The following is a 12,295-nucleotide window of genomic DNA, read 5'->3' on the forward strand; positions in this document are numbered from 1 at the left end:
TTATTATTATTATTATGTCATAAATGATGACTGCTATAGCAGAAGGAAGGCTAAGGTTCGTGAAAGAGATAGAAGAGGGAATACACTGGAACCTTGATTCTGTTCTGTTGAAGATTGCCTGGACCTTTTGGCCAGACACGGGCTTTTGCAATCTTGCAGCCCGTAGGTGTTTGGATGGGATATGTTGGGATAGGTAGTTGGGTGGGGGATATTCTGCAACATTTATTTTAGGATGTTGGGATAGGTTTTGGGTGGTGATGGGATATTTGAAAAGGAGTGATTGACTGTGGAATATCGTCCTATGAGCCCACTGGCTCCAGTCTGAGTTGGAGAGAGAAAGAGTTATAGTAGCAAGCCCCGATAAGTAGGAGAGCTCGGGAAGGAGTTGAAAGTTTGTAGTCAGAGAAGTTGATATAGGTGAAGTGAAAAACTTCATAGTGGTTTAAGCTAAAGTGTGAGATAGAGGGATAGTGCGAGATTTCATCTGAGTGGGAGAGAGCTGAAGAGGAGGAGTTGTAGTGGTTTTAGTGGTAGAGATAGGGTGGAATACAAAATTCCTGTACCTGTAATAATAAAAAAAAAGAAATAAAAAAAAACGTAAATATAAAGATTATTTTTGAGACAACCAAAGGGAGATAAAGGTGTAGAAGGCAACACAGTCCGCAGTGCGACAACGGGTTGCCATCTGAAGAGAGAAAAATGTGTTGGAGATCAAAAAGACCCCCCCCCATCCCTGCCCCACCCCCTGACTGACAACACAGGCCACTGTGCGACAACTGGCAGCCAGCCAAGAGGAGGGGAAGATGTGCTGGAGGTCAAAAAGGACCGCTGACGACCCCGGCCACGCCCCCAGACAGGCAACACAGGCCGCTTGTGCGACAACGGGCCGCTAGTCCAGAGGATAGGAGGATAAGGCTGCAGCCACCTGCAATCCCCCAGCTCCCAGCACAGAATTGTAGAGAGGATAAGGTTTCTCCTTTAATTGCCGCTTGGATTTTACGTTGACTTTGTTGCAACGTTATCTCGGTGGAGGGTAACTCCGGAGAAAGGCTGAGAGGGTATTGTGATTGTCAATGATATGCTTGACAATTTCTGTTGCAGTAGCAGGAGTATTGGGATTAAGATCCTGCCGAAGTATGCTGAAGTTTCCTGACATTGCTGTAGATAGTGCTGTAAAGGTTTTTCTGTGTCCTGATTACAGTACTTGCATGGTCTAATTGGTCTATGCTGTGCTGCAGGGTCTTGGCCGTTATCTAAGATGATCTGCCAGTTGCATAGATATCCCAGTCGCAGTCTGCAATTAATTACTGCGTCCTGGCGTGGTGTTTGTATTGCAATTGGGTGTGGTAGTATGTTTGTAGCTTCAATGTACCACTTTGCAGATCTTGAGCCATCAAGGAAGGCTCTTCTAACTTCACTAGTCTTTTGAATGTTGCAGTAGGTAGCCATTTTATTTTGAATGGTTTTCATTGACCTTTGCAGAGTAATGCTGATAGTTTGGCACATTAAGGCTGATTTAGCTAGGTGGTCGGCCTCGTCGTTGCCAGAGATTCCTGTATGACTTGGTATCCAATTCAAGGTGACTTGCCTGTTGTTTCTTTGGTGGAGCAGGGGTAAGAATTTAATTGCAGTGATGAGGTGCACATTCTCCGTGGGTTCCTTGTTGCTGAGGGCCATCGTAGCTCCTCTGGAATCTGTATGGATCGTTGTGTTCCCATTTTGTTGATTGGCAGAGTGTTCTAGGGCTTTTGCAATGGCCACTAGTTCAGTTTGCAATGTGGAGGCATGGTTGGAAAGTCTCCAGTTTGCTTTATATCCTGATGTAGAGATAACTGCAGCCGCGGCTGCAGGGATTGCACGGTCAACTGATCCATTTGTATAATAGGTGTGAGGCGCAGGAGTGTTCCTGATTGCATTTCTTGTAGCTGCATTGAGTTGCTCTGGCGTGCAGAGAGCCTTGCTTGCTGCTGGTAGGATAGTGAAGTTGTATTTGATGGGATCACATGCCCAGGGAGCAGGAGGGATGTAGCCCTCATACATTTGTTGTCCCTTGATTTTGTGAGCCTCGTTTTGCATCTGCATTCTTCTGAGTGTATCCAGTAGTTTCTTTGCATGGGAGCTGGGTGGATGTAGTTCTTCAGCAAGAGGTAGAAGCCTTTTTATTTTGTCATTGAGTGGGCTTTTTCTGTCTGCGATGATTGATTTGAATATAATGCTGCTATTCCTGATGTCAATTCTGGCTGACAGGGAGATTAGGTTAGTTTCTGCTCTGAGTAGGCAGAGTCTTGTCCACGTTGGAGAGCCACTGATGAATCTCATGGCATTGTTTTGGACTACTTCTAATGATGGTTTTTGAGTGTCGGTCAATGCAGTAAGTGTGGGTGCTGCATAATCAATGTGGGATCGAATTGCTTGTAGGTAAAACAGCCTTAGGAGGTTGTTAGATACTCCTTGTTTAAGGGAGGTCATGCGTTTCATGGCTGATAGACGGATTTTTGTCTTCTCTCTGAGGAAGGTTACTTCATTAGCTGCTGACAGGGTTTTGCTAATGATTACCCCGAGGTACATGAATTGACTCACCCATTCGATGTCCTCACCTCTCAGTGTGAAGTTTTGAGGGTTTTGCGAGCGTTTTATAGCCATTGCTTTGGTTTTGTTGGTATTGATCTTTAGGCCAAGATCATTGCATTTGGCTTGGATCATGTCCAGAGCTTTTTGGGTGATATTTCTGGCATGAGCTTTGTTTGGGCATACTATGCATATGTCATCTGCATATATGAATATCTCCACTCCTTTTGGGAGTTTTAGAGTGGCTAAGTTCTCCATCAGTAGATTGAACAGGTAGGGGCTGAGTATGCCTCCTTGTGGTGTACCGTTTTCTAAGGGGATGAACTCAGTGGTTTTTCCTTGGAAAGTGACTCTGGCCTCTCGATTTTGTGTGTAGTTTCGAGTTCAGGCCAGTAAGTGTCCTTTCACTCCTTTTTCAACAAGTGTGAAGAGTATAGCTGGTGAGCCAGCTAGCTCACAGGCTTTCTCGAGATCAAGGAATATGACAAAAGCTTTTTTGTCGTTAATTGTTGAGAGGACATCTGTGATGCATTCTTGAATGCCTATGCCATTTCTGTAGGCATATAGGCGATGATGTAGTTGGCCTATTTTCCACTGCAGTCTGTTGAGTACCATTCTCTCAGCTACTTTTTCTATGCAGCTTATCAAAGCTATAGGTCTGTAGGTATTTGGATCCTTAGGTTTTGGAAGAGGTTTGGTGTCCTGCTGGTTCCATGTGGTTGGACGGAGTCTCTCCGTGTGTGTCCTGTTTATCAGATGCAGGTAGACCAATTTAGCATGGTTTCTCATATTCCTCAGCATGCTGTATGTGATGAGATCGGCTCCAGGGGCAGTGTCCTTCCTGCCTTTTGATAGGGCCGTATTTAGTTCCTCCATGATATAGGGGTGTTCAGTGTCATCTACCATGTTGCAGGCAGCTTCTATGATGTTGTTCCTGATTGGGAGCAGAGTTCTCTGCCTGTCGATGGTTGGCAGAGGTAGATTGATGCTTTTTGCTCTGTCCGCAAAGTTGTTAGCAATCCTCTTGGCTTCAGCTAATGGGTCTGGGTGTATTGTATTTCCCAGAGACTTTGTTAAACCAGCCCCATATTTTGTCTAGGGATGTGCTGAAGTTGACCTCGTTGCACCATGAGTTCCATTTGTCTAGTTTTACTTCCAGTGATACTTGTACAGAACGCTTGATGATTTCTACAAGTAGATTATGTAGCTCATCGGTTCTGTGTCTTCTGAGGAGTTTCCTGGTCCTGTTTATTCTGGCATTCATTTCTTTGATGCGGCTGTTATAGTACCAGGCGTCAGCATGTTTCTTCTCAGAGTACTTTTTTGTGGCATGGATACACTGGCTGCTACCTCTAGTTGTTTGCTGAAGTCGGTAGATAGGGTGGAGATATCATTGTGCGGGTGTTTGATATATTCTAGAGCCCACTCTGTCATGGCTCTTTCGAATTTTTCCCAGTTAACAAAATCTGGGTTCCACCTTTTTGGGGGTGGAGGAGGAGGTGGGTATTTCTGCAATTCGAGTGTTACCTCTATGGCAAAGTGATCACTGATTAGTACAGGATGTGGTTGCCATTTGGCTCCTCTTTGTATGGCACTGGATAAGAAGGTAAGATCTAGACGACCTCCTTTTAGATGGGTGGCTTCTGTGCCGTTGTTGAGCAGTGCTACATCAGGATATTCTTGCAGTAGGGCATGCAAGTGTCTGCCAGTTTGATTTGTTTCTGATATTGAGTTCAGGAACTGATGATGAGCACTAAAGTCGCCTGCAATAATTGAGTCTTCGTTGGAGGCTTCTACAAAGAGTGCCTCGGCATCAATATTTTTTGCTGGGGACTTTTATATGTTGTGGACTGTTAGCGTCGTGGCTAGGAGAGATATCTGGACACTAAGAGTCTCTGCCACTGTCCCACAGTCTATGCTTGGTAGTAGTTTGGAGGGGATACTGCTTTTAATGAGGGTAGTCAGTCCTCTTGTCGTTGGTGATTGATACGTTGTGTATACTTTGTATCCTGGGAACGTGAATGGTATGTTCTCATCAAGCAGAGTTTCTTGCAGTATGATGATGTCAGGGTTTTGCACTGAAGTTTGAGACGGAAGAAATGCAAGCTTGTTTCGAAGTCCACAAATATTCCATTGGAGCACTTTTACTTGGGTGTTTTGGTTGTTGCAAGATGTTGTATAAGGTCCATTTGCAGTAGGAACTATGAAGGGAATTGAGCTCCTAGTTCCTTGGCGGCGTTGTCAAACACGAAGTCATCCAATGACTCCTGAGTGAATTTGATTTTGCGGGATCTCAAGAAGTTACGAAGGATGTTGCTGATGGCTGCCAGCAGAGGATCCATGGGACAAGCAGAGAGATCGTACTCACTGCTGTCTATGTTTAAAGGATGTTTGGAGGGGCGTGAGGCGCTAGATTTGCTTGTGGCGGTGGAAGGTAGGCTAGGAAATTCTCTTAGGGAGTGGGAAATGTTGGGTATGTGAGTGGTCGGTGCAGAGGAGGAGGGGTTGGGTTCTGGTTGTTTTGGCTGGGTGACGTTAGGAGAATTGGTTGGAGAGGTAAGTTTTAAAGGTGAGGGAGTGCGAGGAGTATGGGTTGGGGATCTCTTTTCTTTGGAAGGAAGTTTAGGAGGACGTTGAGGTTTAGGTGCTGGAAGGGGGGTTGGTGGAGAGGAAGGTTCAGGAATGGCATGTCTGGAAGGGTTAGGATTTTGTTGGGAGGTGTGGTTGGAAGGTGTAGGGTTTTGTTTAGTTGGAGGTGGCTGCGTTCGATGCTGTTGACGTGGATGGAGGTTGTAGTGACGGTCTGCTCCCTGGCGGTCTGTAATTCTCTGAAATCTATGGGGGCATCTATCATGCCAAGCATGATGGGATCCTCCACAGTTAGGGCAGTGGGCGATGGTTTTGTGCCCTGCTTTGTGCCTGGCAATACAGTAGGCAGTGGGGTGTTGTCTGCTGCAAACCCCACAGATCTCCGGACCTGTGCAGCGGGATTTGTGGTGTCCAAACTTCTGACACCGGAAGCATCGAAGTGGCTCCTTGAAGTACTCCTCGGTGCGGAATGTGCCCCAAAGGCCGAAGGATAGGTGAGGAGGGCGAGCTCCCTTGTGGACAGCCTCCAATTTGTGGGATCTACCTCCGGCCTTTCCCCTCACATCTCTTGACAGTGATGATGGAGGGATGTTGGAGCACTGGTTCCAGTGGAAGGTCAAGGTCATAGACAACGATGATGGTGGTGGGTCTCTCGTTGATGTCCAGTTAAGGACGTTTTCCTGTTGCTCTAGGTAGGTCTTGGTCTGCTCATCTTTGGCTGTTATGACCAGTTGTCCCTTGCGATTGGGACGTATGGTCATGTTGAGGCGAGGATTGCTGGCTTCCATGGCAACTATGGCAGCATAGGATGTTATGCTGGGTCCTGGAGTAAGCCTAAAATCGGAGTCTCCAGTTGCTGCTGTTTGTGAAGGTGGGTCTCGAGACTCTTGAGAGGGGGTATTCTCAGTCTCAGCTTCTTCTTAGGTCGCTGGTGGGTGGTCCCTTGAAGTTCCAGGGACTGGTTCCGTTGCAGGTGATTGAGGGCGCTTTGCATGGCTCCTCAAAGTAAGGCCTCTTGGTTTCTTGATCCCGCCCCTCTCCACTCTTGTTCGTGGGGAGGAGGTGGGGATAGGGGATGAACCCCTTCCTGCCATTGCAGAACGCGATGGTGGTCTTCAGCTGTCGAAAGATGTATACTGCAGGTGTCGTCTCAATGAAGAAAATTAAAGAAAAGTAAAATCAAAACAAAGTTAAGTCTTGAAAAATCGCGAACACTGAAATAACTCTACGGGAAATGCACTGAAAATTTCAGTTACTCGCTGGTTAAAGTCGATCCTTTCACTAGGTTGTAGGATCACCTACCAGGTACCTACTTCCAACTATTGTCCTGAACTGCATTTCTGTCTCTCATCCTAACGTTAATATTTTCACTTTTTCCGTTAATTCTTGTATTCTCATTTATGCTAATAAGAAACAACGTTGACTTACCAATAGAAGACGCTGTTGTATCAATAGAAGACTCTGTTACACTTGATAGTCCTTGGCTCTCTTCGTTTAGAGTCCTTGTCCAGTGACGTCATCCAAAACAAATCGTCTGAGTGAACGTTCTTAAACTACTTTCTCAGACTTTTCAAAAGTTTTATTTATATTATTTTAATCGGTTTAGTGAAGTGAATTTATCAAAGAGACTTCATTCATTCATTGGTGAGTAGTTTTGGGATATATTTGACTTAGTAAAATGTGTTAAAACAATGTTTTTGGATGTATATGTGATGGGGGTTTTTTAGGATAGCTTACGATGTTACTGGAAATGGTTTTAGGCCACAGAATAATTACACATAAAAAACTTAACTAGTTTCCACAAAGAATTAGATCATGACCAGTTAATTGAATTGGTTTTGTTCCTTAGTCTTCCAGTTTAACTTTGTATTCTGGCCTAAGTGAGTTTTGAAATGAAAAAAAAAAAAAAAATTTATCAATGTTAGGTCAACTCCTCCGGATGAGCCCTAGGTTGTAATACAATACAAATTTACCCACTAGGTTAGGTTAGGAAAGAAAGGGTTGTTTTAATGTTAGGATTAAGTCCAAAGTGTTGACTGGACAATGGCTGAATGATTGGTTTCTGTAATTGTCTCCTTGGAAAAGGATTCCATGATAATCTATTCCTGTTTTTGTTTCAGTATTTTGGAAAACCTAAGTTTCTTTTGGAATATTTAATTGTAGGGCATATTTATTGCTTGTGCCTAGAGGATGATGATGATAATAATAATAATAATAATAGTTCTGTAATAGTAATAGTTATAATAATAATAATAATTAATAATAATAGTTGTAATGTTACTGTAATAATAGTAAAAATAATATAAGTAATAATAATGATAATAATAATAATTCTAAATGATAAAGGTAAATTATAATGAATAATAATGAAAATATTAATAAAGATAATAGTTAATAATAATTAATAATTAGTAATTAATAACAATAATAATAATAATAATGAATAAAGATAATTAGTAATTAATATTTAATAATAATAATAATAATAATAATAATAATAATAATAATAATAATAATAATAATAATTGGTAAATAATAATAATTAATAATAATAATTAGGGGGTGTCTGCCGTTTATGGGGACAGGGATATCTTTCTTATTACTAGCCAAATCGTATTTCATTATGGGGTTGATGTTCTTTACAATTTTCTAACATACCATAATATGATGTTAATTTATCGTTTTGACTAATAACACAATTTACCTTTACCACGGCAATATTTTCTAAGTTCAGCATGGTCCGTACGCAAGTCACGGGTAGCTCCTGCATAGTTTCCAACTTTCCCGATAGACAGAGCCCGTGTCATCCCAGTCTAAGAAACGTTCGGTTTTACAAATTAATACTGTCCCGTCAATCTACATATTTACCCCTTAGTTAAGTATGTAGTTTTTAAGGACACGTCATGTTTAGTGACATTTGATACTGCTGGGATATTTATCATGAAATGTTATGTTAGAAAAAGGCCGTTACAATGCGTCGTACGCTGAAGCCACGGCCAACTTACTCGGTCGTAAAATTTCCCGCAATCATTGTTTCCTGCCTGATTATAATAACGCCCGTTTGGCGGCGCTCGATTCGCATATCAGCAGGTCGCGCAAGCATGAACAGTTTTCGATGTTCGTACGTATGTTTTCGCTAATTTCAACAATTTTCATTTTAATCTCTTGTTAAGATTGTTATTTCTTTCGAAATCGTCCCAAAATTATGCCGAATACTATTTTGTTTTATATACAAACAAAGGTTAGGTTATCCAGCATCTAGTTAAGATATTTCGTCAGATAAAGCCAGTGTCAAACAAAGCAACCGAACTAACCCTTACGTGGGCCGCGTGATTTCAAATTTTTAATCCCCCCCATGACCCGAGATTGACCTACAGCCGACCCTTTCCAAGTCTAACCGCTGTGATGGATAGACCTGTTCCGTATAGTTTCTCTGTGAGTGATATTTTCGAGTTTATCTCCCGTATTGATCAGATTGATGCAATTAAGACCCTCAGATATATACATCTACGTGATTTCACTGGTGTTACCCCCGAATTCTTTCACTATTTATTTCGAGAAGGCCTCTTAAGGGATTTTAGAGGTACATGTAAAAAGTGTAAAACAGGTGATGTGGCCCTGATGTGGTTTTAGCGACTACGAAATTTAAGGTAAGCCTGAGTAACCTATAATATGATCATGTGGATAAGATATAATTTTGAGTGCTGCCCAAAGCTTCTTTTCTGTAGGAGAGAGACTTACGAAGGGGGTCCGGGGGCTTGCCCCCGGGTAGGGGTAGTGACCTGGGAACTACTAGGATTGGTTAGGTTTGGTTTGTGGGGTTTGTATGTTAGCAACAGTGTTTGGGGGGTCGCAGGGGGGCGTCAGCCCCCCCGTTTAGTTCACGATGAAGGTAAGGACATGGAACTTCTTTTCTGTAGGAGAGAGACTTACGAAGGGGGGTCCGGGGGCTTGCCCCCGGGTAGGGGTAGTGACCTGGGAACTACTAGGATTGGTTAGGTTTGGTTTGTGGGGTTTGTATGTTAGCAACAGTGTTTGGGGGGTCGCAGGGGGGCGTCAGCCCCCCCGTTTAGTTCACGATGAAGGTAAGGACATGGCTTGTAGGTCAGGTTAGGAGGGGAATTTTGGGTTAGTTGTCCATTTTTCTCGCACATTTCCGACATCCATGACCAGAGGGTTCCTAGTATGTAGATTGTTGGGACAAGCATTTACAAAACCAGTGAATTTAATATTTCATTCCGTGATCATTCCCGCGAAAAAGAGCAGATTTTCCTTCTTAGTTTCCAACTTTCCCGATAGATAGAGCCCGTGTCATCCCAGTCTAAGAAACCTTCGGTTTTACAATTTAATACTGGTTTTACAATTTAATACTGTCCCGTCAATCTACATATTTACCCCTTCGTTAAGTTTGTAGTTTTTAAGGACACGTCATGTAATCATTCCCGTAAAAAGAGCCGATTTCGGACTTTTTTTTACTCGATTTCAAGAAACATTCGGTTTTACAATTTAATACTGTCCCGTCAATCTACATTATTTAACAAATCATTCACGTAAAAAAGAGCCGATTTCGGACTTTTTTACCTCGATTTTCGGCCGGTCAAAGGGCTGTCCCCATAAACGGCAGAGGCTCCATAATTAGTAATTAATAATAGTAATTAGTAGTTAATAATGCTAATTAATAATTTGTAATTAATGATAATCAATAAAACTGACTAGTTATTAATAATAATAATTAATAATAATAATCATAATGACTAGTAATTGATAATAATAATTAATTATAATGACTAGTAATTGATCATAATAATTAACAATAATAATTCATAATTAATAACAACAATTAGTATTAAATAATAATGATTAATAATTAATAGGCTACTGTAATTAATAATAATAATAGTTTACAACAGACTGTGGTCTTTCTACATAAGGATAGCCAAAGTTGATGTAGTCAACTAAATAGGGTTTAGTCTCTAAAACTAATTTGTTCCGTAACTGAAATACAAACCTTAGCTATTTACATAGGGTAATTACTTTGGCGTAGCTGAAATGACGAGCCATTAGAATTTTAACGAGGGTTTACTACCCCACTGCTAGTTAGTGGGGGTTAGGGAGGGATAGCTTGCTACCCCCCCCCCCTCACACATACTAGTGAATGCTTCACTGTCCTTTTGGCTTGGGTGACGAACAGACGTGTCTGCTCTCACCCTCTCTTGACTGCCATTAATCTGTTTTGCTTTCTCTTTTTCTACAGTGTGTGTATGAAGTTGGCCTCTATTAATTAATAATGCGTACGTGTCCTGGATTACCTGGCCGCCCTTGTGGGACTTTTATATTGGCGGTTGACACTGATCCCCACACCTTGTGTCCTCATTGCAGGGGCCAACGGTGTGATAGCGGTAATGTATGTATTGAATGTAGGGAGTGGTCTACCTCCCAGTGGGAGAGGTTTGCTCGGCGCCGGAAGAAAAAGTCCAAAAGGGATATTCCTCCTTCAGAGGCTTCTTTGAAGAGAGAAAATTCCAAGACTACTTCTTCCGTAGCCCATTCCTTCTCCGAAGCTCCCACTTGATCGGTTTCTTCCGAGAAGCCGGCGAGTGGTAGTGTAGGCCGTATTGCTGTTGACAGATCCCGGGTTGTGAGAGAGCTAGTTGCCTCCCATAGCGAGGCAGCTGGCCCTCCTCCCCCGGAGGAGGATATGAATATTGATGTATCTGTGAATAACAATGATTTGTTGCAGCTTTGGGCTTCCTTGGGGCTTCAGGGTTCGCCCTCCAGGGAAGCCCTGTTTGACATGATCAAACTGGGTGCAGCTGTTAAGCAATCACCGACGACAGCAGGGATAGATCCTTTGTCTGTCGTTGACATTGTTGTAACGGAGGTGTGTCTGATCAAACTCCTTCTCCTGTTGTTGCTGAGGTAGCTGAAGGCTTAGGCTCCCCCTCCGAACATCCTTCGAGGGAGGAACTAAGTCCAATGGTCTCTCCTGCCAGTGACTCTCCCCGTTGGGGGAGTTCACTTACAGAGACTCCTCTGCGGAGGCCTTACGATGGTCAGCTTGCTGATCCCACGGCCCCTAGAGGGTGTATAAGGCGGAAGGCTCGTCCTCCCCTTCGCCGTAGAGATTTTCCTTCTCACAAGGGAGTTAGGAGGCGCCTCTTCGGCTCGTCTTCCTCTGCGGAGGAGACGACTCACCGTTCACCGTTCCTGCCAGCTACCACCTTAGACCTCTCCGGAGATCGTTCGTGATCCCCGTCGGAGGAAGGTCGTCCATCGGGACCCTGTGACCTGTCTCCCTCCAGACCTGCTGACCTGCTGTCACCCTTCCAGGATGCTGACGCGAATTTCGCGCCTTCGAAACCTGTCATTGCGCAGGCACCGGTCCCTTCGGGGCATAAGGGACTTGAACGCAAAACTGCGCCTCAAACCCTTAAGCGCCAGGTTAACCCTGCACGCCATCACGCTGCTGCTGTTCCTGACTTAGCGCCACAGCGCTCACCTGCGCGCTTGCGCGCACCTGTTCCTGTTACGCGCCAGGGTTCCCCTGTGCGCCTACAACCTACTGTGCGTCAGCGCCCACCAGCAGTTCCTGATATAGCGCGCCAGCGCTCACCTGCGCACGTGTGCTCACCTGTGCGCAAGCGCTCACCTGCGCATGTGTGCTCACCTGCGCGCAAGCGCTCCCCGTTTCCTGCTTCTTCACGCGCAGTCCAAGAGGCACCTAGGTTAGCGCACAGGGGCTCACAGGTACCTCTAGACTCTCAGCGCTCTTCTGGAGTTAAGCGCGATGCTCGCCCTCGCGCAGTTGTTCCTGATACAGTGCGCACGCGCTCACCAGGAGGTTCGTAAGTAGGCGCACGGGCGCTCACAGGTACCCATGGACTCTCCATCCAGACTGCGCAATCTTGTACGCGCGTTTCCAGTTGCGCGCGTTGCGCGTTCAACTCAACAGCTAACACCTGTGCGCCCGAATCCTGTTGCGCGCCCATCGCAGCAGCACACACCTGTGTGCCCGCACCCTGATGCGCGCCCACAATCTCCTGCGCGCCCAGCGCGCCCACGATCTCCTCAGGGTAAGATGCCTGCACAAACTGCGCAGCGCTCACCTGAGCGCCAACGCGCAAACTCTCCCTCGCCC

This window comes from Palaemon carinicauda, chromosome 43, assembly GCF_036898095.1.
Source record: "Palaemon carinicauda isolate YSFRI2023 chromosome 43, ASM3689809v2, whole genome shotgun sequence".
Taxonomy (NCBI): Eukaryota; Metazoa; Arthropoda; class Malacostraca; order Decapoda; family Palaemonidae; genus Palaemon; species Palaemon carinicauda.